Source organism: Saccopteryx leptura, chromosome 10, assembly GCF_036850995.1.
Source record: "Saccopteryx leptura isolate mSacLep1 chromosome 10, mSacLep1_pri_phased_curated, whole genome shotgun sequence".
Lineage (NCBI taxonomy): Eukaryota > Metazoa > Chordata > Mammalia > Chiroptera > Emballonuridae > Saccopteryx > Saccopteryx leptura.
The window spans coordinates 50,589,588-50,602,704 of NC_089512.1; the positions used below are offsets into that span (position 1 = coordinate 50,589,588).

At 45.6% G+C, this 13,117-nt stretch overlaps 1 protein-coding gene, 1 non-coding gene and 1 pseudogene across 3 annotated transcripts in view; 2 read left to right on the forward strand and 1 right to left on the reverse strand.

The window, feature by feature from the left end:
* LOC136382484 (metallothionein-1A-like) overlaps window positions 1–13,117 on the forward strand; it is a 269,363-nt pseudogene that overhangs the window by 110,911 nt on the left and 145,335 nt on the right.
* IRAK2 (interleukin 1 receptor associated kinase 2) overlaps window positions 1–13,117 on the reverse strand; it is an 86,584-nt gene that overhangs the window by 45,283 nt on the left and 28,184 nt on the right. The gene's annotated exons all lie outside the window — the stretch shown is intronic.
* TRNAP-GGG (transfer RNA proline (anticodon GGG)) lies at window positions 3,054–3,129 on the forward strand. The gene has a single exon. It is a non-coding gene; the product is annotated as a tRNA-Pro (tRNA).

A 13,117-nucleotide genomic window follows, 5' to 3' on the forward strand; every position in this document is an offset into this window, starting at 1 on the left:
AAAAAAAAAACCCAAACAAACAAACACCACTAATCATTACCATGGAGCCAAGCTTTTCAAACACAAGCTTTGGGACTAGAACAATATTAACACCTAAATGCATGGTGCTACACTTGTAAGGCACCAAGCAGATTTATTTGATTCTCAGGACAATCTCTGGTGGTTAACAATTATTGTTTTTTGTTTTAGCACCTTAGGGCTCCCAGAGGTCAAATGATTTCTCCCTGAATCAAACAGCTGATAGATTCAAACCTAGGACTGGTTTCACTGTCCCCTCCCATCTGGTTAGGGTAGAACTATTCAAATACCAAGGTCATTACCATCACCCCCAAGCCCTGCTCCCCTCTGCAGATGGCACCACACCATGGCCCTGCCTGCTGAAAAGCCAGAAGACGGGGTGAGAACCTGTGAAGAAAGGCTACAGGGAATTATTCTTTTAAATAAACCAATCTTATAAAGTAGCAGTATCATAGCCAATGAGGTTTATCCAGAGATGCGATTATTGCTAATTGAAAAAAAGTAGCAGAATTTAGCTCTTTAGAGTTCAGGCCCTGGAATAGAAACCAATCAGTTCTATCAATTCCCAGCTGTGTTTACTTTGGAAGACTTCCATTAGAACTAGAAGATACTGTGTGTCAACAGCATAGCTCAAAACCGAAACTTCGAAACTTCGGGCGGGGCGTTTGGCTCAGTGGTAGAGCATAGGCAGGGCATGTGGATGTCCTGGTTGGATTCCCAGTCAGGGCACACAGAAGGGATCATCTGCTTCTCCACTCCTTCTCTCTCTCCCTCTCCCCCTCCCATAGCTTCCAGCAAGTTGGGAGTTGGCCTGGGTGCTGAGGATGGCTCCATGGCCTCCACCTCAGATGCTAAATATAGCAACCAAGCAATGCCCAAGATGGGCAGAGCATCGCTCCATAGGGAGCTTGCCCAGTAGACCCTGGTCAGTCACTTGGGGTGCATGTGGGAGTCTGTCTCTCTGCCTCTACTGCTATCACTTACCTGTATTTTCCCCCATGTATAAGACACACCCTTTTAAAAAATTTGGACTCTAAAAACTAGATGCACCTTATATAGTGGTGTAGTATTTTTACTTGTGTTTCCTGCTTTTTCACGCTTGTTGTCTTTGTGCTCATTGTTTGGCATTTGTTACCAGTATATTACAGTAGGTTATGTTTTGCTACATTCTGCCCAGAAATGGCTCAGAAAAGATTTTCGTACAGTGCTGAATTCAAGTTAAAAGTGACCCAGTTTGCAAAAGTGAATGGCAATCGTGCTGCTGAACGTTAAGTTTGGTCCTCCTCCAAGTGAGCAATCAATCTAAGACTGGCTACAGGAAGAAGAAACCCTACTGAAAACACCACAGAAGAAGAAGGCCATGCTCTCATCAAAATGGCCTGATTTAATTTAGAGAGGGAACTGAAGATACGGATTAAAGAGCAAAAGGCAATTGGAATTCCTGTGTCCACAAAGATGGTTCAGCATGAGGCAAGAAGAATTGCTGATGAAAAAGAAGTTACTGATTTCAAAAGAGGACACAATTGGAGCTTCAGATTCATTACACATAATGGACTAAGCATGCGCACATGGTACATGCACCAGACTTGGCCAAAAGATGCCTGAAAGCAATGAGCAGAAGGTCCTTGATTTTCATTGTTTTGTCATTCAATGTCAGAAGACACATCAGTTTGAGTTGGGACAGATTGCAAATATGGACGAAGTCCACCTTCAATTTGATGTCACAAGTAACAAAACTGTTGATAAGAAGGGGGTGAAAACTGTAACTGTGAAGACAAGTGGACATGAAAAGAGCCATTATACAGTTGTTCTAGCTTGTTGTGCCAATGGAACCAAGCTGCCTGCTATGCTGATTTTCAAATGTAAAACAATGCCAAAGGAAGACATTCCTCAAGGAGTGATTGTCCATGTTCATGACAAGGGTTGGATGGATCAGGATGAGATGAAGATCTGGTTTGAGAAAGTTTGGAGAAGGAGACCAGGTGGGCTCTTATGCAAACCTGCCCTATTGGTGCTTGATCAAGTTCAGGGCACACATAACAAAAAACACAAAGAAGATTGCTGCAGAGCAAAAAACAAAACTTGCCATCATACCTGAAGGCTTGACATCCCAACTCCAACCATTTGATGTCAGCATTAACAAACCCTTGAGAGGTTTGTTAAACCTCAAAGTTAAATCAAAGCTGCCATGAGAGACGAGAGACGAATGGAACCAATGGATGAAGTCTTCTGGGGACAATTTGACACCAGCAGGAAGAGTGAAGAAACCAACTATAGGAGAAGTTTGTACCTGGGTGAAAAGATCCTGGGATAATATCAAGATTGAGCCTGACCAGGCAGTGGCGCAGTGGATAGAGTGTCAGACTGGGATGCGGAGGACCCAGGTTCGAGACCTTGAGCTCGCCAGCTTGAGCACAGGCTCATCTGGCTTGAGCAAAGCTCACCAGCTTGGACCCAAGGTCTCTGGCTAGAGCAAGCAGTTTCTTGGTCTGCTGAAGGTCCGCGGTCAAGGCACATATGAGAAAGCAACCAATGAACAACTAAGGTGTTCCAACAAAAAACTAATGATTGATGCTTCTCATCTCTCTCCATTCCTGTCTGTCTGTCCCTGTCTATCCCTCTCTCTGACTCTCTGTCTCTGTAAAAAAAAACCCACAAAAAACAAAAACAAAAAAAAAACCCCAATATATATAGTAAATAAAAGACATTTAAAGATTGAGATCGTTGTCAAGTCATTTAAGAAGTGTGGCATTTCAAATGCCATTAGATGGAACTGAGGATGAGGCAATATATGAAGACAGTGATTCATCATGAGACACAGATGAGGACAAGCTAATGGATGGGAGTTTTGACAATGATGAGGAGTTATACGAATTTTATGATGAATAAAACTTGAGTTCAATAACTTTATGTAATACATGTTTTTTTCAAATTTTAGGCCTCAAAATTAAGGTGTGTCTTATACATGGGAACTTCTTATATGTGGGGAAATACAGTACTTAAAAAAAATTTTTTTTAAAAAAATAAGACACAGGGCCCTGGCCGGTTGGCTCAGTGGTAGAGCGTCGGCCTGGGATGCGGAAGTCCCGGGTTCGATTCCCGGCCAGGGCACACAGGAGAAGCGCCCATCTGCTTCTCCAACCCTCCCCCTCTCCTTCCTCTCTGTCTCTCTCTTCCCCTCCCGCAGCTGAGGCTCCATTGGAGCAAAAGATGGACCGGGCGCTGGGGATGGCTCCTTGGCCTCTGCCCCAGGCGCCAGAGTGGCTCTGGTCACGATAGAGCGACACCTCGGATGGGCAGAGCATCACCCTCTGGTGGGCATGCCAGGTGGATCCCGGTCGGGCACATGCAGGAGTCTGTCTGACTATCTCCCCGTTTCAAGCTTCAGAAAAATACAAAAAAAAAATAATAATAATAAAATAAAAATAAGACACAGGAACTTCATTATTGTTGTTGTTCTAGTTTTAAAATATTGGTTAGCCTGACCAGGCAGTGGCGCAGTGGATAGAGCATCGGACTGGGATGTGGGGGACCCATGTTCAAGACCCGAAGGTTGCCAGCTTGAGCGCGAGCTCATCTGGTTTGAGCAAGGCTCACCAGCTTGAGCCCAAGGGGCTGGCTCGAGCAAGGGGTCACTCAGTCTGCTATAGCTCCCTGGTCAAGGCACATATAAAAAATCAATCAATGAACAACTAAGGAACCACAATGAAGAATTGATGTTTCTCATCTTTCTCCTTTCCTGTCTGTCTGTCCCTCCCTATCTGTCCCTCTCTCTGACTCTGACTCTCCCATACACACAAAAAAATAATAAAATAAAATAAAATAAATAAATAAAATATTGGTTAGCTCTTCAGCAGCCCTCCCAGAACCAAGGTGAAGAGACAGGGTTGTGGGCAGAATTCTTGACCCATAGCCCCTGGAGAACACACATTTCATTTCTCTCCACCAGGGGTCCTCAGGTATCTCAGAAGGGCATCCATGGACCACACCACCCGTCTCTAACTCTCATCAGGCAGAGGCCTTTCTGGCTGATACTGGGAGCCTCCAAGCTGGTTCCTCACCAATGGCGGCCCTAAAGGCAGCACTCAGCAATCACATGTTTTTGTATTAGGTATCCGCTGCCTTCCACAGGTAGGGGAGAGCACAATTCTTTGTACAAAATGCGACAGTGAACCATCACCAGCAGTGAACGCTGATTTATGAGCTGCCTGTTGCCAGAGTGTGTAGTCCCAGGAGGAGGAGACCAACCCATGCCACTCAGTGTCCTTATCTTTCCTGTCCCTCTCCCCCACCCCAGCTTAGGAGATGGCCTCTTTTCTGGCACCCTCCCTCTACAAATTGCCTAGGATAGGATCCCATGTTCCTCAAAGGGCCACATTAGTGGTGTCCTCATGACATCTGTGTATGAGGCAAAAAGGCAGAGGTGGCTCCTCTGTGCAAGATTAGCGACAGCCTGGCCCCAGCTCCTCTCATGCTAGGCTGGCCGGGCCTGCTGGTGAAGGCAGCCTGAAACTGCCACTTCATGCAGAGCGAGACAACAGCTGTAGGAACTGCCCCAGCTTTCTGAAGGTCCCACCTGCACCCCTAACTGCCTATGACCCCAGAAGAAGAGGCCCTGCTGAGCCTGTTTCCACATCAGTCCAACGAGGTTAAAGGTGACTATCCTCCTGCCTGACCAGGCGGTTGCATAGTGGATAGAGCATCAGACTGGGATGCAGAGGTCCTAGGTTTGAAACCCCAAGGTCGCCAACTTGACCGTGGGCTCATCCGGCTTGAGTGCCTTGAGCCCAGCCGGGGTCACTGGGTTGAGCACGTGATCATAGACATGATCCCATAGTCACTGGCTTGAGCACAAAGGTCACTGGCTTGAGCAAGGAGTCACTGGCTCGACTGGAGTCCCCCAGTCAAGGCACATATGAGAAAGCAATCAGTGAACAACTAAGTGCCTCAACAAAGACTTGATACTTCTCATCTCTTTCCTTTCCTGTCTGTCCGTCTCTATCTGTCCCTCTCTCTGTCTCTGTCACTCACACACACACACACACACACACACACACACACACACACACAAAAGGTGACCATCCTGGCCTGACCTAACCTCAGTGTCGCATTCCTGTTAACTTTGTTTCTCTTTCTGCACAGATCTTTGCTTCTTAGTCAAGACATATCTGGCAGGAACACTGAGGCTGCTGACCTTTATGGCCTCCACTCACAGGGAATATAAAAGTTTATTATGTTTTCATCCTAAGGAGAGTCCAGTTTTTCTCTTTTTTTACTTGTTCTTTCCAATGACATCCCATGGCCTACAGCTGGCACAGTGGGTGACAGGCAAACATGCAGGGGTGGGGTGGGTGCTCACGGAAGGGGAAAACTGCCCTGTGGCACTGGCAGGGGCTATCGCTGGTAGCTAAGCCTGTTAGCACCTTTCAGGCTAGTCATACTTTCAGGACCTCACCCACAGAGCTCAGCTGACAGAGCCGCATGTCAGGCCCAAGTGACATTCTGATGAGAAGTTCTGGTTTCCTGTGAAACCCCCATTTCAGTACATTGTGGGTTTTCAGATGTCTTTTAAATGTGGAAAACAAGTAAGATGTTTAAACATCTTCATTTCTACTCTTGAGTTGCTGACATCTGACCTGAGTTGGAAGGTACAGAGCAGGACTTTTTTTTGGTCTCTTTTCCCACCATTAAAACCAGAAAAGGGGGCCCTGGTCAGTTGGCTTAGTGGTAGAGCATTGGCCCAGCATGTGGACATCCCAGGTTTGATTCCTGGTCAAGGCACACAGGAGAAGCACCCATCTGCTTCTCTACCCCGACCCCTCTCGCTTCTCTCTTTTTTTCTCTCTTTCTTTCTTCCCTCCTGCAGCCATGGCTCAATTGCAGCAAGTTGCCTGGGTGCTGAAGATGGCTCCATGGCCTCCACCTCAGGCGCTAAGAAAAGCTCGGTTACTGAGCAACCAAGCAACAGCCCAGATAGGCAGAGCATCACCCCCTAGTGGGCTTGCCAGGTGGATCCTAGTCTGGGCGCATGCGGGAGTCTGTCTCTCTGCCTCCTCTCCTCTCACTGAATTAAAAAACAAACAAACCAGAAATAGGAGAAAGTATGGTTTCTCTGCCCGTCATGCCTTGAAACCTGGTCTCTGATAGTTGAGCAGATACAATACCTACTCTATCAGGCAAGTACGCCAGAATGCCGTGGAAATAAAAATAGAACATCAAGGGCAGGACAGGGCAAAAGTGGCCACAGGGTTCGTGAGAAAGGGTGATAATGAGCTTCTAATCTCCCTCTGAATTTCCTGTCTGTGAATGCCAAGCCATATATCAGTTTACTATGACTGGTACATAGAAGCTAGCCCAGGCTTCCAGGACAACATTCTTTTCCCCCTGGAATTATAGTCTCAAAAAGATTCCACACAAAGGTGATTTTGCAGGATTGTAAAATACAAAAACATAAATTGCAATAAAAAAACAGAACCAAGAGTAAGTGTAGGGAAGCTCCCATTTCCAGATCCAGCCTCTGAAATTCCTGGCTGTGTCTAAGTGCCAATTTGTTAATCCCCTGAGATTCATTTGTGTTTACTGTGGAGTCAAAATCATTATAAAATATAGGACTGTAAAAATATACAGCTATCCCAGGATTCAATGGGATAAGATATATAAAATAGCTGGCCCAAGGTCAGGGCACAAACTATATACAAATGGTCATCCTCTGTCCTTTGCCCTCTCTCCCTGCCTGAATGGCACAGAAAGAGAAATCTCTGATTGCTAACTTAGGATCTCTGAAGAAAATATTTGGGTGGACGACTATTTAAACCAGGCATCGGGAACCTTTTGGCTTTGGTAGCTGTGAGGGCAGAGGGGTTGACATATTGGTTCTCAGACCAAGTAAATTAGAGTCTAGAAGTTTTGCAAGTTCCCTAGGTGATGAGGGTTGAGTTTCAGGTACCAAGGGGACAGAGGCAGGGGAGCAGAAGCATTTCTCTGTACTCCCTTTCAAGGTTCCCAGGAGGTGACAGGCCTAACTTCTTTTTCTCTCTGCTTTGTATTTTCAGGATAGCCCACACTACCTAAGGGGTAGGAGTCACTTATGCTGTGCAGAGAAATGGACTCACAGCACTCCAACATGCTTCTCACCAGTTAGTTGGGCTTGCTGGCAAGGTAACCTTTCTAAGTCTCATCTCACAAATGAGATGAGGAACTGTACCCCCACCTCAGAGAGTTGCCATGAGAATGAAATAAGGAAGTGCTGAACTGTTATAAACTGTTAGTATTATTTACTATTGTTATTATCATTAGCCCTAACTCTAGGTCAGGCTTTGTTCTAAGTGCTTTCCCATATGCATGGCCTATTTAATTCAGATAACAGCTCTGGGGAAAAGGTCCAATTGCTATCTATGCCTTATACTTCAACATAAGCGAAACCTAGAATAGTTACCTTATTGTGTTTCGTTTATGCCCCACTTCCTTCGTCTGAAAGGCTTATGCATGGTGTGCACCTGGCTAAGGGGTCTGGGGTTTCTTCCCAGGCTGCCCGGGTACATTTAACACAGCAGCCAATACAAGCACTACACACACGAGCAGAGGGGACTCTAGCTGCTGCTGACAAGGTCTTTCCTCTGTGGCCACACTCTGGAAATCCCCCCATCCTTCATAGCCCTCAATTTAAACAATGATGTAATACTTATTCATTTATTTTTAGTCTTCAGCTGACTCGGGTGGCTGATATGGATCCCTTCTAGAACAAATGAAAGTGATTCAGCCATAACTAAACAACCCTGGTGCTAGTTGGCCAAACATAACTTTCTAGGCCCCTCTCTTTTCCTTTCCTAATCCCTGGGCTAGACCCTTCTGGGCATCCAAAGTACACACTCACACCCAAAATTTCCAATTCAAACTAAACACAAAATTAGGCAAATCTGAAGGCATGATGTGTTTTCCCAATCACTTGCTCACTTTGTCTCTGGTTCCCCATTGGACCTGTACTCCAACAGCTGCTAAAATGACTCATCCTTCCTCATTATTCAATTGTTGTGCCAGGGACTGGGGAATGCCATTTGCTATCAAAACTGACATGATTCCCCCCAAACAAACAAACACACGACATGACCCTGATATTAAGCTAGCTAAATAAGTTATCTTTTTAAAACTTTATTTAGCCTGACCTGTGGTGGTGCAGTGGGTAAAAGTGTTGACCTGGAACGCTGAGGTCGCTGGTTCAAAACCCCAGGCTCGCCTGGTCAAGGCACATATGGGAGTTGATGCTTCCTGCTCCTCCCCCCTTCTCTCTCTCTCTGTATCTCTGTCTCTGTCTCTCTCTCTGTTTCCTCCCTCTAAAAAATAAATAAAAAAATCTAAAAAAACAACAACTTTATTTAGAAAATTGACTTTAACAGGGGTGACATTGGAGAGATATCTAATTATAAACTGGGATGACTTCTGTGCAGAAAACAAACAAGGAGAAAGGGGTACCTGACAGACTTACTTATCTAAGGTGGCCAGAGAAGTCTTCTGTGGACACGTACCATTTAAGCACAGACCCAAAAGATGAAAAGGACTAGTTATGGGAAGAATGCAAGGGAGGTGGGGAGGGGCCAGCATTCTAAGGACAGGGAATAGCGTAGGCAAAGGTCCGGAGGTAGAAAACAGTTTGATGTATTGCCTCAAATGTGGTTGAGTTGAATGAAAGAGAGGGAAAGTAGCAGATAAAAAGTGAAAGAGTTGAGCAAGGGTTAGACTATGTGCAACTTTGTAGGCCATGGTTGGGTAGAAGCTTACCATAATGCCCCTTGAACTGAGGTCATCTGTAGCCAAGACAGTGCTTATCAAATAGTCATTTTCTCCCTCTTGCACCCCAGCCTCCCTTGCAATCAAACTGGAGCCACATAACTGCCTGGCCAATGGCAATGCTATCGTCATTTCTAGACAAAGCAATAAAGAGGTAGTATGCCTCTTCCATCTTTCTCTTCTCCTGCCACAGTGACCCTGGAAGCCATGTGTTCTAGATGACACAGCCAGCAACAAGAATGCACAAGGCAGTACTGGACTATGAAAAATCAAATTTTGTTGTCTCGAACAACTAAGAATTCAGGCTTTCTTTATCTGTGACCATAACATAACATAACATAACATAACATAACATAACATAATCCAGATTAATAGATAATCTTAATATGTGTCTAAAACTTGCAACCCAGAGGAGCCCAGTTACATCTTAGCACAGAACAGGAGCTCAAAAAGTGACAATTCCTTTTCCTCCAGCTCTTACCCTTCTTCTCTAAAACACTGGGGGCTGGTTTAGATGTACTGCACATACCCCTCTGTTCATTCTCACACTACTTCTAAGAAACCCATAGCAAATGTCGAGCAAATGAGTTGTAAAATCCGTATTTTTGTTAAAGATGGCGGTGCCCATTGCCTAGGTGATAATAGTGATTGCCTTCATGCTTGAGAAGAGGCGTGGTTATGCTAATGTGTGTTGAGGGAGGGCTTTCACACCAAAAGGTTTTAAAAGGAGGAGCTAGGAGGCCATTTGGAGGAGAGTGGCCACATTCTTGTAGAGAAGAAGAGTCCATGGAGGCAGGGCAGGGAGGCCACGTGGAGGAGGCAGCCAAAATGGCAGAATGGGGAAGAAGAAGCCAGTTCGTGGAGGAGAAAGAGATGGGAAACAGAGGTGAATAAGACTGGTGAAGTGGAAGCCTTTGATTCTAGGAAAACTCAGATGAGTCAGTAGCTTTGTGAGTGCCGAATGAGTGGGTTTTGGAGCCCAGTGTGTTTGTTTGTACTTGCTTGCTGAGTGCAAGTCTAGAATAAAGGAAAATCGACCATCAGTTTTCGGTTCAATGTTTCTTTACAATCGATCTGAATCAAATCTGAACCTGCGTTGGCCAGGCGGCTTTGATGGAGGCCACAAATACCGGCCATACATACAGTGATTAAAGCTTCACTTTTCCCTAATGGAATAACTAATATGTGAAAGGAAAGTCAAGGGACCTGTCCTGGGCCACACAGCAATAACTTTAGAAAAACCTCACTATCGCCTGACCAGGTGGTGGCGCAGTGGATAGAGCATCGGACTGGGATGTGGAGGACCCAGGTTCGAGACCCTGAGGTCGCCAGCTTGAGCGTGGGCTCACCAGCTTGGACCCAAGGTCGCTGGCTTGAGCAAGGGGTTACTCGGTCTGCTGCAGCCCCACAGTCAAGGCACATATGAGAAAGCCATCAATGAACAACTAAGGTGTAGCAACAAAAAACTAATGATTGATGCTTTTCATCTCTCTCCGTTCCTGTCTGTCTGTCCCTATCTATCCCTCTCTCTGACTCTCTCTCTGTTAAAAAAAAAAAAAAAGGAAAAGAAAAACCTCACTATCTCTTAAGTTTTCAAGCTTTCCAGTTTACAAAAAGGTAGACACAGCAAGTCCTGGTCTGAGAGTTCAGCTGGTTAGAATGTCTACTCAATACTTCAAGATTGTAGGTTTGATCCCCAGTCAGGGCACATACAAGAATCAAACAATAAATGCATAAATAAGTGGAACAACAAATCAATGTTTCTCTCTCTTCCTTCCTCTCTCTCTAAAATCAATTTTTTTAAAAAGCAGACAGGGTAATGTCTAGAGGGAGGAAGTGAAACTTGATACATATAGTGACCTACCCCAGTAAGGGTCAAAAGTGAATCTAATTGCCCATCCTGGCCCATTACTTACACGCTATGTGGCTTTAGGCGTGTTAATCTCTGAGCCTTAGTTTCCTCATCTCTAAAATGAGGATAACCAATATTTGTGAGATAAGCCCTGCCAGGTAGCTCAGTTAGTTAGAGAGTCGACCTGATACTCCCAATGTTGCCGGTTCAATCCCCAGGCAGGGCACATACAAGAATCAACCAATGACCTGACCAGGCGGTGGCGCAGTGGATAGAGCGTCACCCTGGGATGCTGAGGACCCAGGTTTGAAACCCCAAGGCCACCAGCTTGAGCATGGAATCAGAGACATGACCTCATGGTCGCTGGCTTGAGCCCAAGGTCTCTGGCTTAAGCAAAGTGTCACTGGCTAGGCTGGAGCACCCCACCACCAATCAAGGTACGTATGAGAAAGCAGTCAATGAACAACTAAGGTGCCACAACTATGAGTTAATGCTTCTCATCTCTCTCCCTTCCTATCTGTCTGTCTCTGTCTGCCTCTCTCTCTCTCACTAAAAAAAAGAAATAGAACCAAAGAATGCATAGACAAGTGAAACAACAACTAGATATTTTTCTCTTTCTAAAATCAATAAATAAAAATTAAAAAAAAAAAAAAAAAGATTTGTGAGCCCTGGCTGGATGGCTCAGTTGGTTAGAGCATTGTCCCAAAGTGCAGAGGTTGCTGGTTCAATCCCTGGTCATGGCACATACAGGAACAGCTTGATGTTCTTGTCTCTCTCTCTCTCCCCTTTTCTTTCTCACTGAAATCAATAAATAAAAATTAAATAAATAAATAAAGATTTGTGAGATAAGATGCTTGCCTGGCATATATTAGGTTCCAAATCCAAGTTTGACTAACACTCAGATACACTGACTCCTAACCTGGGGGGGGTCTTGGCCCAACACAGTGCCACCTCCAGTGGCAAGTCCCCAGTGGCCTTAGGATCTGACTCCTATCCATGTTTTAGTGTTCTCTGGTGGTTGGAAAGGGATGGATGCATCCAAAAGTGCAAACACACAAGCCCTGTCTGGCCCTTGCAACAGCTCAGCCTCTTCAGGACAGAGATTTACTCTTTTCTGTTTCACATTAGGCAGCAGCCCAAAATTCCCCACCCAATGAAAGCTCAGCTCCAAGAAGGAAATGACTTTGGATGAGATGCCAAACTAAAAGTTAGAAACTGTCACAGCTGCACAACCAAGAAGAGACTACACAAAAATTGAGAAACTTTTTTTTTTTAGCGAGCGAGCGAGAAAGAAACAGGGACAGATAGACAGGACGGGAGAGAGATGAGACATCAACTCATAGTTGTGGCACATTAGTTGTTCATTGATTACTTTCTCATATGTGCCTTGACCAGGGAATTCCAGCTGAGCCAGTGACCCCCTTGCTCAAGCCAGTGACCTTGGGCTTCAAACCAGCAACCTTTGGGCTCAAGCCAGCAACCATGGGGTCGTCTATGATTCCATACTCAAGCCGGTGACCCTGCACTCAAGCTGGCGACTTTGGGGTTTCAAATCTGGGTCCTCAGCATTCCAGGCTGAAGCTCTACCACTGAGCCACCGCCGGGTCAGGCAAAAAAATTTTGAGAAATTTAAGACTCCAAGGAGGATGGTAACAGATGAGAAGATAAACCTTGGTCACCTCCCAAATCCCTTCAGATTACAGAAGCTCCTTGCTCTCCTATTGCTGCTACCTAGAACCACTCAGGCTCCCATTCCACACAGGAACCAGAACAGTGGGATACTTCCCAAGTATACTACAAGCCCTCCAAAATCTTCCCTTGGCTCCCTGTGAAAGCAAACTTGACCACAGACTGTGCAACTTTGGGTGGCCTGACCCTGCCCTCTCCCCAGTCTCAGTCTACCACACTCCCGTTGTCCTCCAGCTGAAGAACTCCATGGTCTCTCTTTGGGTCCTCAAACATCGTTCCTTCCCATGACCAAGCCTTGGCACGAGTTAGCCCTTCTGCCTAGAAATGCCTGTGTGTTCCCTCACTTCAGTTAGCCCACTAATCCTCCAAATGGAGGCTTCAGTCTCACCTTCTCAGGGAAGCTTCCCTGATGAGATCAAATCTTTCCCTCTCCTACCTGTCTGCCCATCCCCCACCTACACTTTCTTGAGCCCCACACTGTGGTTGGTCAGGCATCTCCATGCCATCATCCACACTAGACTGAAAGCTCCTTGAGGTCTGATACCGTAACTGTATTTTCACTGCTGAGTCCCTAGTGCCTAGCACATAGCAGGCACTTGATAAATATCACATTTCTTCAGTTTATTATTGAGTTTCTTGTCCAGCTCTGGGCATCTAACTCCCTATAGGGAGGAATAAGGGAGAGTTTCACCTCACAGGTAAGGCATACCTGGCTTCTAGCCTCCATCCTCAGAGCTAGAGCTACTATCAACAGGTCTGCTTTTGGTGGCATTT